At 33.3% G+C, this 16047-nt stretch overlaps 1 protein-coding gene across 1 annotated transcript in view; it reads left to right on the top strand.

Moving 5' to 3' along the window:
• Window positions 1-16047, top strand: part of LOC131535825 (butyrophilin subfamily 1 member A1-like) — a 53283-nt gene that overhangs the window by 24693 nt on the left and 12543 nt on the right. The gene's annotated exons all lie outside the window — the stretch shown is intronic.

Genomic DNA, 16047 nt, shown 5'->3' with positions numbered 1-16047 from the left:
GAGAGTATCATTTATTGGATAAAATTACTTTATGAAGGGGCTTCAGTTGTGCTAAAGATAGGAGGTGGCCTGAGTTGCCCAATTCCTGTTGAAAGGGGAATCCGGCAGGGGTGTCCTCTATCAGGACAAATTTATAGTTTAGCTATAGAACCCTTATTGTGTAAGCTAAGAACTGAGATAAAAGGTTTAATGATCCCTGGTGATAATTCAGGGTTAAGGTATTCTGTATCTGCATATGCTGATGATGTAAACATTTTTGTTACTGGGCAAAATGATATTCAAATACTCTGTAAAAATGTAAAGATTTATGAACAATCATCTTCAGCTAAGGTAAACTGGACAAAATGTGAAGGGTTGGTGGTGGGGTCTTGGTTGGGAAGGGAAGGTATTAAAGTGTTGGGTGTGTTTTTGGGTAATGATCAGTATAAAGAAAATAATTGGGAGGGTATGTTGGAAAGGGTTGTTGCCAAGTTGTCTAAGTGGAACTGGCTATTACCCGAGTTATCTTATAGAGGAAGAGTCTTGATTGCAAATAATCTGACTGCCTCTATGTTATGGCACAGACTGAACATACTTGAGCCACCGGATGAATTGATTAAGAACATTCAGAGGAAATTAGTGGATTTTTTCTGGTCTGGTCAAAAGTGGATTCCTGGGCCTGCACTTTATGTACCAGTGCATGAAGGAGGGCAAAGCCTGATAGACGTGCGAAGTCGCATAAATGCATTTCGACTACAAGCAGCAAAGAGATTGTTGTACGAAGAGAATGTTGGATGGACTAATGTTGCTTGTGTTCTTCTACGAGAAACGTCTGGCTTATTGTATGATAAACAGTTTTTTTGTTGCAACTTGATGAGCTGGATTTAAAGGATTTAACAGCTTTTTATAAGTCAATGATAATAGCTTGGAAAAAGACATTTGTTATACACAGAGAAATCTTACAACCAGAGGACTGGATAATGGGGAACCCTGTTCCATAACCCGTTAATAAGGACAAAGATTGTATCATCCAAGTCTGTGGAAAGCTGTTTTGTCAAGGCTGGATATACCAAGTTGGGGGATCTAAGAAGTGGTGATGGTTGGAGAACAGCTGAGATGATGCAGAGTGTTACTGGGCTTCGATCTCTGCGACTTCTGAGAAGAATAATGGAGGAGGTGTGGGCAGTTCTACCAGGTGCTTGTAGAGAGGCACTGTCACAGGATTGGCATGGTGATTATAAATTTCCACCCATTAAAGTCTCTGCAGTTGTACAAGAAGAGAATGAGGATGCTGGACATTCAGTTTTATCATTTGAGTACCCCGAGTTGGGTGTTTTTCAGGAAATTAAGAAGAAAGATCTGTATGTAACATCTGTAAAAGTGACTCATCAGACTGTACTAAGAGGAGTAAAGACTTGGAGATGGTCAGATGTGTTTGGGACAAGTTTTAAGGCATGCTGGAGATCTTTGTATAAACTGCCGATTGAGAAGCGTACTGCAGACTTACAGTGGAGATTGATGTACGGGGCTATAGCTACGAACAGACACGTGGCACATCTGAATCCAGCAGTGGGGAAAGAGTGTGTATTTTGTGGGATTGAAGAAACAGTGAATCATTTATTTATTGATTGTTTTAGGTTGAAGGGACTTTTTAGTTTTTAACACAATGTTTTACAAAGTTTGGAGAAACATTTTCTTATCAGGAGTTTATAAGTGGTCCAAAATACAACTTTCAGGATAGGAGGAAAAAATGTTTACTGAATTTTGTGTTGGGGTCAGCCAAGATGTCAATTTGGAAAACTAGGAAAAATAAAATGTTGGGTATGGGTTCAATAAATGCTGAGATGGTGAAAAAAGGGATGATAACTGCTAGAATTAAGATAGAGTATACATATTATAAGTTGGTAAATGATATTGCAAGGTTTTCTGAAATGTGGTCAGTGGGAGGAGTTCTTTGTAAAATTTAAGAAAATGAATTGTTGATTTTGAATTTGTAGAAATGTTGTTAAGGAGGTATGATTTATTGTTTGTTTGTGAAAATTATTGTGTGATATTAACGTAGAAGGAAAAATGGTTTAATAAAGGTATTGTTAAGCCTCTCTCTCTCTCTCTGTCACTTGTGTTGACTGTGTAACACAATGTTACCAAAGCATTAACATACATATATATATATATATATATATATATATATATATACATATATATATATATACGTATATATATATATATACATACATATATATATATATATATATATATATGTATATATATATATATATATATATATATATAACAACAACATAAATAACCTAAATAACAATAAAATACATCTAAATAAATGAAAAGATAAAGTAAGTCAGTTTCAAGTTAATCATGATTAACATCTAACATTGTGAATGGTCAGTGTTGGGCTAGTTACTCAAAGAATGTAATATATTACTCATTACTAGTTACTCCTTTCAAAAGTAGTATTGTTACTTTACTTATTACTTTCTGGCAACAGTAATTGGTTACACTACTAGTTACTGCAAAAAATAATATTATTACAGTAACTAAATTACTAGTAACTAGTTAATGCCCAACACTGTGAATGGTTAATACATATCATCGTCTCCAAGTAAGAAGGGCATTTTCTCAGTATCACTAAGTTCAGTAAATGATGGGATCAGGGCTTCAAATCTGGGGAGAAATGTTTCCCTCACATTGTGATATTTAGGACAAATCAGCAGAAAGTGTTTCTCGTTCTCTATTTGCTGTAGATCACAGTGTCTACAGATCCTCTGCTCTCGCTCCGTCCGTGTATGTCTATGTCTTCCTCTCTCTATTTCTAAATCGTGGTTACTTCATCTGTATTTGGAGAGGATTTGTCTTTCTGTAAATGGATTAATCAATAAATAATTGGCAAATTTAGTGGTTCTGTTTAGGGTTGAGTAGCATTGGGGTTTATTTTGAAGGTCAAAGTGTATTTTTAGAGATTCATCATGAGTGTCTTTCAGATTTTTGCCAATTTCTTTAATAATGGCTTTGGGGTTGTAGCTGTAGTCGGTGAGGAGCTGGGTTTTATGGACTAGCTGAAGAGCGAGCGTGTTCAGAGGATGAGATTCTGCTGAGGTTTCACTGGCGAGGAGGGTTTTATATTGGACTGAATCAGGATCAGATTGATGGAGGTGATGCCAGAACTGAACACATCTCTTCTGGATCTCAATCGCAGCAAATATTTTTATTTTTATTTTCATAAACATCATTTAGTATAATTTAATTTTAAAAAAGCTAATTTATTTTAAAAAAAATATTTAATTAAAAAACAGTTATGCTTGTGGGTACAATCATTTGGAGTATTACTACACTCCATAGACACTCCATAGACAAAATAATTTTTTACTGTACGCCTACCAAAATTCTGCTACAACCATTTTTAATAAAATATTGTTTGCAAGCTTCTTAACAATCTTAATTATGAGGACTCAAGAAGCTAAAGAGAGACTTATTTCTATTTGAAAGAATATGGAAATATATAATTATATGACAACATGCTACTACCATTTTACGAAAGCAAATCATTCATAATTCATTTTAATCAAGTATTCAACATTTAAGTTTATTGAACTTATAAAACACATAGTAACAAAGCAAAGCAAATCATTTATCACACATTTTAATCATATATTTCAACAATTACTTAAGTTCACAACTTATAAAACACATAATACGTTTACATTTTTTAATTACATATTGTTTTAAGCAATCTGAATTATGACGACTCAAGAAATTGCATCATAAACCACATTGTTATATCAGTGTAGAACCCATGTCACTATACAAATTTGTGTTCTGATAACTCATATAAACAAGTAAGCGCATACATAAACATTTCAAGAACGTGTGTGTTCATCCTACTGGCATATTAATGTAGCCCAGTTTGTGCTGAATACAGCATAATCAGACTTTGGCCATTAATATGTTTTAAGATACTGAAAAAACACAAATGTCAAAACTTCTTCAATTCCAAAACTCCCAGAGAATTATATATCATACTAACAAACATGTTACTAAAGCAAATCATTCATCATACATTTTAAGCATATTTAGCATTTATTTTATATATTTATTAAGCTTATTAACATTATAAAACAACCTACTAAAGCAAATCGTTCATCATTCATCATACATAAAAATAAACATTTACAATAGTCAGGCTAGGTGACAATAAAAATGTCTTAAATTTTTTTCTGTGAATAATGATGTCCATACTGGGAATTAAAGATTTCCAAAATAAAATAAAAAATTAAATAAATAAAAATAAAAAAAGTTTAAGTTATAAACATTATTAAATAAAAACAAAACTCTCAACTCCTCTTTGACGTAATCTCCAATGTGAAACTGAGGGTCTGCTTTAGACCCTCACAGAGAAGAGAGGGTCGAGTCACTGACCAGATGATCTGAAATGTTATCCTTTTTTCTTTTTTATCCCAGAGTGAACGAAGACATCTTAAAAAATGTATTATTATTATTATTATTAAAGTATAATCTTAAGAGTTTAAATAAGATCTTTCAAAATTAAATGACTGTTTAAATGAAATCTTAAAAGTTTTAAATAACATCTTTTATTTTTACTTGTAAATTAAACCTAAATTATGATTTTTATTCAACAGTACGTGTTCAAAAACTTAGTTGAACTTTTTAAAGGAGACTCGTACTTAGTTTATTTGATTTCAAAACATATTCCAGCTTAAAAGGCTAAATAAAAAGTGTCCATATCTTAGATTATTACTAGGATGAGCCTGTGATCTAGTTCGGTGCTTATTGTTGTATATCGCACTTTTCTGAACGCTCTTTATCAGTAGGGTGAAACATACCCTTAGCTGAAAATATACTATTGGTTTTCTACTAAGAAACATATGTAGACAGACCATATGACGATGTAACATCTTGCCTGATGGTCACGTGATTTGAAGGGTCACGCCATAACATTCCAGCTCATTTAAAATGTTTAAGTCAATTACAGACATGTGAAAAGTCTTTACAAAATCGACCATGTCACCATGGCACACATTCTTTGGAGTTGAAAACTACTCTTGAATGAATCCGCACATGTGAGGAACACCTTATGCGGTGCAACGGGCACCTGAGAATATTTAATTAGCTTTAAAAACACAGAACAAGCTAAATGAATGTCAGACGGTATGAAATTACCTACGTTGTTAAAACCTATCTACAATATGTATTAAACATATGCTTTGTTGTTAAGACTGCTTATTAATAGTGGTGATACTGATGTTAAGCTTTAACGGTTCACAAGTCTCATAAATCTATATCATTTTCATTTATACATTTATTACTATTCTTATTTTTACAAAGGTTTCAATTCCTAGTAAATATAAGGTCAAAACATATTACAAAATAAATCATGTTGACAAACATGGTTGTTATAGTGTTTTTTAAAATTGGATTATTTAAAAAAAATAATCCAAACAGATCCACACACGCACACACACACACACACACACACACACACACGCAGGATGACGTCATTCAGGAAGGTCAACAGTTCAGGTCGGCATATGCAAGCTAGTTTTCAAACTTTTTCCCCAAAATCAATTATCTTACTTTAAAGTTTGAATAAAAGGTTACCAAATGTAGCTTCATACCTGTTGTGTTCTAACAAAATCATTAATCGGTTCTCTTTGTTTTTATACAATTTACTTTTATTACTGCACAAAGGTTCCTGCTACTTTTATAAGTCTGATAAATATGTGGTCAATACACGAGGAACTGAGAATCAGGCTACAAAATAAGTTTGACACAATGTTTTTAAGAAAGACAATTTATTTATTGTATTTTATTTCTTTTTCTTTTGTTTCTTTTTTTTTTTTTTTTTGAAAATACAACTAAATCAGATAACAGATCATTCTTTCTTTTTTGACAAACCTACATTTCAAATAATATTTCCCCGAGGTGTTCATTATCCGAGTGGAACTGCTCTTATTTCCCAATACAGGGGTCTAGATAAAGCTTCTTAACTGAACAAAGAAAATCGCATTTCACATCCATTCAACATATTTCATTCAATATTTTTGCTCGTGTATCGTGGTTTCGTGCCTTTGTCTAACACTTTAGATGCATCAGAATGTGGATTTTTCACCATCCAACATGAAATTAAAGAGGTGTATCAGCTGAGCTTGTTTCAACTTACCATTTTCTTAGGTTATTATTTTTACTCACATAGATATAGATCAGATATAGAATAAACCTTATCGTCCATGCTTTTCCCCTACAGACCCAACAAGGTCTACGGGGGCACAGTTGTAAATTCCTAGAGACCTATAGTTACCCAGACAATTTTCCTCATTTAAGAAAATCATATCGCATACAGAATACAGAAAACCTCCTCTCGATACACTGTGACTGTCATTTTACTTGGGGTTAGTGTTACGGATGACACCGTTCACATTTTGTTTGCTGGACTGTGTGTGTCATTACAATGACTGTAGGTGAGGCCTTCTCTATCTAAGAGCAGTCAGCATTCAGATTTTTTTCTTTACGTCACTAGATTTAGTGACGTCGGTCATAAGCATAAGCATCTGCGTCTTGCAAAAATTTTTCTGTTTTGCCCACTTTTGGCAGATTTGGTAGAGGGACTATGTCGACTTGTTGCAATGTGATCGCAATTAAGAACCATAACATTAAACTACAAGCCCATGAAAAGGTCACAGACGTAGTCTTTTATACAGGAAATATGTTTGCACAACAGAAATATGTATCGGTATAACAATTACCTAATACTGAAATACTCTCTTTAAATATATTTAATGTTTTTAGTTTTAGTGTTGATTTTTCTACGGCCTACCCCAATAGATCATACCACTCTATACTTTTTTCATTGTTTTTGTACAGTTTTTATATGAAGACCATCCTCAGAGTTTGGTCAATCATGCGGTGAGTGAAAACGAGAACAAATGTAGTATAAGATAATTAAAGGAATGTCAAGAGAGTGTTTAAACTGAGATTGTGGTGTACAGATTACTGGTCTGTCTACAAAGAGGCCACGCGACACAAGGCCTCGATCTTACTATTTCACTGTTATGTGTACATCTATTTCATTTAGAGCGCATACAGTTACGTATTACAATTTGAAGATGGTGTGGAAGCAATATTTTCTTTGTACGCGTCTCTAAACGTGACTTTAATAAATCACTGTTGTTTTAAGTGAATGCGATGATTCAGTCTGTTTTATTCAGTCCACCTTTTAGTTTTGTTCCAGGAAACAGGTACAACTGTAATTGAGCGTAGTCATGTCTGTCTGATCTTCTTTAAGAAAACATGCAGTCAGCAGTTTTTAACACGTCTTAATTCTCTTAATTTTTCACAGTCGCAAATGCTTGTTTAGCTTAAATATTAGTTTTTTAGTCAGTTACAAAAGTGGCAGGCGTGATGCTTATATGTATTTTTTTAATAATTACGACAAAGTTATAGGTTTCCGGTACTTGGACGAACCCTTGACCGAGTGTTACTCAATCAGTCCTCTGCCTTATCTTTTAATGAAATATTCCATTGCATGTCACTAAGACAAATTCTGTAACAGCGTTCATAAATGTATATAAACGTACAAATCTTTATAGAGACAATAAGAACAATACGGTCTAACATCACAAACAAAAATGATTGTTCTAACTCTTTCACACACCAGACTGGTCCCTGGTAAGTACCCTTAAAACTGAGAGGTATCTTGACTTTATCCGTGTGTTTAACGGCGCTAGGCCTCGTCACACCGTTGTGAGATATAAACCGCAACGTTTTTCATTGGGCAACGCTTTGAAACCAGAACAATTCCATGACTTTGCGCATTCTTTCTGTTTGAATTTGTTTACCGCTCTTGTTGTATTTTCCCTGTCTAAAGGTAATTGTTAGGCCTTGCGCTTTGCACCCTAGTTTTTTGCTGTCTCTTTGTTCATATAAGTCCATATTTCTGCTAATTTGCTTGATTTAATAAAACATGGCTTCATCCCACTTGTCGTCTTCATTCGAGACATTTACGTTATATTATTAATACTATCCTAGTTTAGATATCAGATACCAGACCTATTTCCATATTCAGGCCGATTTCTTTTTTAGAAAATTTATAAATACCGCAATCAGAGGTTTTCACGAAGTACTATTATTATAAATGATCTAAAAAAAGCGCACGTTTTATGACCGTAGAAGCCTCTGTTAAACATCATTTTTTCAACGATAGACGAACTGATTCAGTCAAGTTAAACGATCAGTCTGCGTAGCCACGATACGTTACTGGAAACAATTTGCCAACATTTTAACAAAAATCCTAAAATATCTTAATATAAGAACCAAAATATCTTTCTGTGAGAACTATTTTTCTTTGACCAAAACACAAACCCACAGCCCCACCTCCTCTTTTGAGTGCAACGCCCCCCATCTCAACAACCAACCAACAGCTGACACGTAGAAACAAGACCTTAACAATTTATTTCACTCTAAATGTACAAAATACCCGTCATTACGGCTACGCTACATCCCTGCGAGCAAAGAGCTGCTGTTCTGGATAAATTATCGTGTACTTTCCTAGATCTGGTAAGAATACCGACAAGGCGCGGACGAACATTATCTAAATGGACCGACAGAATCAGCTTCAACAATCCAATGTGTCTGAGCCTGAATCACTCTGCAATTTTTCAATTAATATCGCTTCGGAGGATCTGAACCATAAACTGGAAATTGAAACTGAAATTCCGCAGGACCGTCGTGGATTAAAACAGTGGATCCGAATTCTAGGAAACGGCGACAACGCTCTATATCGATTAGGAGACAAAGTTTATCTCTTGGAAAGATTTGAGTTCTGAAAAGGATGTCTGACGCCACGCAAAAGCCTATGGAGCTCGACTCTGGCGCCGCTGTGGATGAGCAACTGGAGTGCGACTGCGGCGCAGTCAAATTACAGAGGACAAATGATCAAATTACTAAATGTGCGGCTTTGAGCTCGATGGTGAGAGATGTTTCAGTTGTATGTGTAAATCAGCAAGACTTATCATCCTACGGATATGGAGATGGATAATTGTCCTAAAAAGTAATACCGACTTAGTCAAACACTCTCAAGTCTAAATTTTCTTAATTTCATTTATTTCTATAAACACTGAATGCTGACTGCTCTTAGATAGAGAAGGCCTCACCTACAGTCATTGTAATGACACACACAGTCCAGCAAACAAAATGTGAACGGCGTCTCTAGGAATTTACAACTGTGCCCCTGTAGACCTTGTTGGGTCTGTAGGGGAAAAGCATGGACGATAAGGTTTATACTATATCTGATTTATATCTATGTGAGTAAAAATAATAACCTAAGAAAATGGTAAGTTGAAACAAGCTCAGCTGATACACCTCTTTAATTTCATGTTGGATTGTGAAAAATCCACATTCTGATGCATCTAAAATGTTAGACAAAGGCACGAAACCACGATACACGAGCAAAAATATTGAATGAAATATGTTGAATGGATGTGAAATGCGATTTCTTTGTTCGGTTAAGAAGCTTCATCTAGACCCCTGTATTGGGAAATAAGAGCAGTTCCAGTCGGATAATGAACACCTTGGGGAAAAATTATTTGAAATGTAGGTTTGTCAAAAAGAAAGAATGATCTGTTATCTGATTTAGTTGTATTTTCAACAAAAAAAAAAAAAAAAGAAAAAAAAGAAAAATAAATAAAATACAATAAATAAAATAAATAAATTACCTTTCTTAAAAACATTGTGTCAAACTTATTTTGTAGCCTGATTCTCAGTTCCTCGTGTATTGACCACATATTTATCAGACTTATAAAAGTAGCGGGAACCTTTGTGCAGTAATAAGAGTAAATCGTATAAAAACAAAGAGAACCGATTAATGATTTTGTTAGAACACAACAGGTATGAAACTACATTTGGTAACCTTTTATTCAAACTTTAAAGTAAGTTTGTGCTTTAAAATCAGCAAGTATTATAGAAATAATTGATTTTGGAGAAAAAGTTTGAAAACTAGCTTGCATATGCCGACCTGAACTGTTGACCTTCCTGAATGACGTCATCCTGCGTGTGTGTGTGTGTGCGTGTGTGTGTGTGGATCTGTTTGGATTCTTTTTTTTTAAATAATCCAATTTTTAAAAACACTGCAACAACCACGTTTGTCAACATGATTTATTTTGTAATATCATGTTTTGACCTTATATTTACTAGGAATTGAAACCTTTGTAAAAATAAGAAAAGTAATAAATGAATAAATGAAAATGATATATTTATGAGACTTGTGAACCGTTAAAACTTAACATCAGTATCACCACTATTAATAAGCAGTCTTAACAACAAAGCATATGTTTAATACATATTGTAGATAGGTTTTAACAACGTAGGTAATTTCATACCGTCTGACATTCATTTAGCTTTTTCTGTGCTTTTAAAGCTTATTAAATATTCTCAGGTGCCCGTTGCACCGCATAAGGTGTTCCTCACATGTGCGGATTCATTCAAGAGTAGTTTACAACTCCAAAGAATGTGTGCCATGGTGACATGGTCGATTTTGTAAAGACTTTTCACATGTCTGTAATTGACTTAAACATTTTAAATGAGCTGGAATGTTATGGCGTGACCCTTCAAATCACGTGACCATCAGGCAAGATGTTACATCGTCATATGGTCTGTCTACATATGTTTCTTAGTAGAAAACCAATAGTATATTTTCAGCTAAGGGTATGTTTCACCCTACTGATAAAGAGCGTTCAGAAAAGTGCGATATACAACAATAAGCACCGAACTAGATCACAGGCTCATCCTAGTAATAATCTAAGATATGGACACTTTTTATTTAGCCTTTTAAGCTGGAATATGTTTTGAAATCAAATAAACTAAGTACGAGTCTCCTTTAAAAAGTTCAACTAAGTTTTTGAACACGTACTGTTGAATAAAAATCATAATTTAGGTTAAATTTACAAGTAAAAAATAAAAGATGTTATTTAAAACTTTTAAGATTTCATTTAAACAGTCATTTAATTTTGAAAGATCTTATTTAAACTCTTAAGATTATGCTTTAATAATAATAATAATAATAATAATACATTTTTTAAGATGTCTTCGTTCACTCTGGGATAAAAAAGAAAAAAGGATAACATGTCAGATCATCTGGTCAGTGACTCGACCCTCTCTTCTCTGTGAGGGTCTAAAGCAGACCCTCAGTTTCACATTGGAGATTACGTCAAAGAGGAGTTGAGAGTTTTGTTTTTATTTAATAATGTTTATAACTTAAACTTTTTTTATTTTTATTTATTTTATTTTTTATTTTATTTTGGAAATCTTTAATTCCCAGTATGGACATCATTGTTCACAGAAAAAAAAAAAGTAAGACATTTTTATTGTCACCTAGCCTGACTATTGTAAATGTTTATTTTTATATAGTATGTTACATATAATCACATTTTATTTATTGACATCTTTAAAAGACGAGAATGATGTGTTGTATAAGTTTGATAAACTTAAATAAATGCTGAATATGTGTTTAAAATGTATGATGAATGATTTGCTTTAGTAGGTTGTTTTATAATGTTAATAAGCTTAATAATTATATAAAATAAATGCTAAATACGCTTAAAATGTATGATGAATGATTTGCTTTAGTAACATGTTTGTTAGTATGATATATAATTCTCTGGGAGTTTTGGAATTGAAGAAGTTTTGACATTTGTGTTTTTTCAGTATCTTGAAACATATTAATGGCCAAAGTCTGATTATGCTGTATTCAGCACAAACTGGGCTACATTAATATGCCAGTAGGATGAACACACACGTTCTTGAAATGTTTATGTATGCGCTTACTTGTTTATATGAGTTATCAGAACACAAATTTGTATAGTGACATGGGTTCTACACTGATATAACAATGTGGTTTATGATGCAATTTCTTGAGTCGTCATAATTCAGATTGCTTAAAACAATATTTAATTAAAAAATTTAAACGTATTATGTGTTTTATAAGTTGTGAACTTAAGTAATTGTTGAAATATATGATTAAAATGTGTGATAAATGATTTGCTTTGCTTTGTTACTATGATGTGTTTTATGAGTTCAATAAACTTAAATGTTGAATACTTGATTAAAATGAATTATGAATGATTTGCTTTCGTAACATGGTAGTAGCATGTTGTCATATAATTATATATTTCCATATTCTTTAAAATAGAAATAAGTCTCTCTTTAGCTTCTTGAGTCCTCATAATTAAGATTGTTAAGAAGCTTGCAAACAATATTTTATTAAAAATGGTTGTAGCAGAATTTTGGTAGGCGTACAGTAAAAAATTATTTTGTCTATGGAGTGTCTATGGAGTGTAGTAATACTCCAAATGATTGTACCCACAAGCATAACTGTTTTTTAATTAAATATTTTTTTTTAAATAAATTAGCTTTTTTACAATTAAATTATACTAAATGATGTTTATGAAAAATAAAAAATAAAAATATTTTCTGCGATTGAGATCCAGAAGAGATGTGTTCAGTTCTGGCATCACCTCCATCAATCTGATCCTGATTCAGTCCAATATAAAACCCTCCTCGCCAGTGAAACCTCAGCAGAATCTCATCCTCTGAACACACTCGCTCTTCAGCTAGTCCATAAAACCCAGCTCCTCACCGACTACAGCTACAACCCCAAAGCCATTATTAAAGAAATTGGCAAAAATCTGAAAGACACTCATGATGAATCTCTAAAAATACACTTTGACCTTCAAAATAAACCCCAATGCTACTCAACCCTAAACAGAACCACTAAATTTGCCAATTATTTATTGATTAATCCATTTACAGAAAGACAAATCCTCTCCAAATACAGATGAAGTAACCACGATTTAGAAATAGAGAGAGGAAGACATAGACAAACATGGACAGAGCGAGAGCAGAGGATCTGTAGACACTGTGATCTACAGCAAATAGAGAACGAGAAACACTTTCTGCTGATTTGTCCTAAATATCACAATGTGAGGGAAACATTTCTCCCCAGATTTGAAGCCCTGATCCCATCATTTACTGAACTTAGTGATACTGAGAAAATGCCCTTCTTACTTAGAGACGATGATAACACAGCTGCACTAGCTGCTAAATATGTATTAACCATTCACAGTGTTGGGCATTAACTAGTTACTAGTAATTTAGTTACTGTAATAATATTATTTTTTGCAGTAACTAGTGGTGTAACTAATTACTAATAAGATTTCAGTAATAATATTACAGTTACTTTCCATAAAACAGCTTAGTTACTTTTGATGCCTCAACCCCGCTGATTTAAAATCTAACAATCAAATAATTCCTAGATTTATTTTCATAATTTTCACGACGCGCACATGCATGTGATGCCCCAGTGCAGCAGGCAAACTTGGAATATGGAAAAGCTTACATTCAGCAGATAGAAATATTGCATTATATTGATTTTGTCAGGAAAAAAGATCTGTTGTGTAAGTTGTCATGTGGTACATTATATTAATATAATTACAAATATTTTTTGGAAAATTAAACAGTTTCTTACAAACTCATGCGATTTGATAAAATGCATAACAAAATTTAATCGCATATGGGTAACGGAAAAATTACTTCAAGTTATACATGACAATTAATGAGATGAATACAAGACTTCTACTTGAATGCCACTATCAATCACTATTGAGTGTTTGTAATAACTTCTGACTGCGATCCAATGTGGATTTTGGTCAAATGATGAAGCAGAAATATGTTGTTAGTAACATTGTAGAAGAATTTTATCTGGAAGATACACAGTTACAACTTCTGTGGGGTGTGAAAGAAAACGTAATGTAACTAGTAGTGTAACTAATTACTGTTGCCAGAAAGTAATAAGTAAAGTAACAATATTACTTTTGAAAGGAGTAACTAGTAATGAGTAATATATTACATTCTTTGAGTAACTAGCCCAACACTGACCATTCACAATGTTAGATGTCACCCCCCATTTTTGAACATATACATGAAAGTGCACTATCCAAACTTAAACTCTTATAATTCATGAATGCTTTGGAATACAGACATAAGGTTGGACTCTTTTTTAAGAAGACAATCAGCAGATTACTGCAAAAGTGGAATTATTTTAAAATATGAAAGTAACAAAAAGTTATAGAAGTTTAAATTTACTGTAAATAAAATACTAAATATTATTTTAAAAATATTTTATATAAAATAAATATTTTACATAACAGGTTTTACCCTAAAATTGGCATAAAATTAAAGCCTTATGTCTCAATAAGTTATGTTCCAAATTTGAAGTTGATATGATAAAAATTGAGGTTCCTGTGAGATTTTATTTAGGGCGTCATACTACAAACAGCCACCGGGTGCCATTCAACTCCATAGAATTTTTTTTGATGCATTTTTCTGTCACAAATGTCTAAATTTCTCTGTCAATTTTACTCCGATCACAAAAAGACCACCAAATATGGAATCCTGAGAGTCAGACCTTTCCGACAATATGTATTTTGTCAAGATTATAAAAAGTTTTGATTCTAAAAGACCGTAATACATTGTGTAATATGACACTTGACACCACCCACTAAGGGGGAGGAGACCGCCAAAAGATTTTAAAGTACAATTTCCATGGTAACGCAATGTCCGATTTCAAAATGGTTTTCACAGGATGAATTTTGAGGTTTTAAGCTTTCAAATGATATATAATTTATGATGATTACTCAAATATTTCATAGGGAAAAAAGACAACGAAAAAAAGAGCGCCAAGCGTCCCACAGGTGGGACGGTGACAGTTAAAGGGTCATGATTAACTTGAAACTGACTTACTTTATCCTTTCATTTATTTAGATGTATTTTATTGTTATTTAGGTTGTTATTTATGTTGTTGTTGTTGTTATATATATATATATATATATATATATATATATATATATATGTTAATGCTTTGGTAACATTGTGTTACACAGTCAACACAAGTGACAGAGAGAGAGAGAGAGGATAGCGACATGTGTAACACCCCATAAAATTGATAAATTGTGACTGCTTGTTCTTGTGTAAGCTTACCGCTAAATTGTTCGTGACCGTGTCTAATTATAAATATTTATTTTGTCGAGGCTACCAGAAACAGACGCCTAGAACTGTTATTTAAACAAGCTTCCTAAAACAAAACCGTAAATTACGCTGTCCACGGAACCACGGTTGCATCTGTCTAAACAGACGATGCCATGGGTCCCTGGATCGAATTTCTGAAAGGGAATTCAGAATTCAGAAGAATTCCGAGCCGTCGACTTTGCATGTTTCATCACACAGTGAGCGATGGGGCACAATTTTGAAGAGGATGAATAAAATAAGAAACTTTAAGACACTATAGTGACTGATGTAAAATAATTTAAAATATAAGAACTTCAGACATTTAGGTATGCTTGCGCTAGCGGTGAGAGAGAGAGAGAGAGGGAGAGAGAGCGCGCCTCTGAACGCAACCTGATAGGTGAGCCGCAGATGGGAGGGGCGCTCGCTAGTCACACAGATGTTCCCATGAGAAAAATTCAAAACGGACCATAAAATCTTCAAAAACAATATTTGACAGCTCATTTATGGGTTTTTCCACCGTGGGATAACATAGCTCTTCCCAGATGACTCCGGAGTTTCACGCTTGACCGATTTCCGCATCCGAAACTTGTTATGAGATCAAAGGTCACATATGGATATTATTATTATTATTAATAATAATAATATTATGAGGTCACGAAAGGTCAAAGCCATTAATCATTTTTGTCACTGTGTACTCCATATTTACTACTGAGGTGTTAACTACTTCTGAGAGATCTGCTTCTAAACAGTTAAACACACTGACTCATCCAGTTATGAAACATGAAGTAAATCTTGAGTGAGTCATTGAATCATTCATTCATAAATTGCATGTGATTTTGCTTAGTTGTCTTATGTTTTTTTCTTCAGAATTGTAAAAAAAACAAAAAAAACAACAACCTGCATTTAAAAAAAATACGTATTCAGAATCGTGCAGCTCTGTTTTTCACACAAAAAGCTCTTCATCGGTTCCAGTTTTTATGT

This window comes from Onychostoma macrolepis, chromosome 03 (assembly GCF_012432095.1).
Source record: "Onychostoma macrolepis isolate SWU-2019 chromosome 03, ASM1243209v1, whole genome shotgun sequence".
Classification (NCBI taxonomy): domain Eukaryota; kingdom Metazoa; phylum Chordata; class Actinopteri; order Cypriniformes; family Cyprinidae; genus Onychostoma; species Onychostoma macrolepis.
This window is presented reverse-complemented; position numbering and strand designations above follow the sequence as displayed.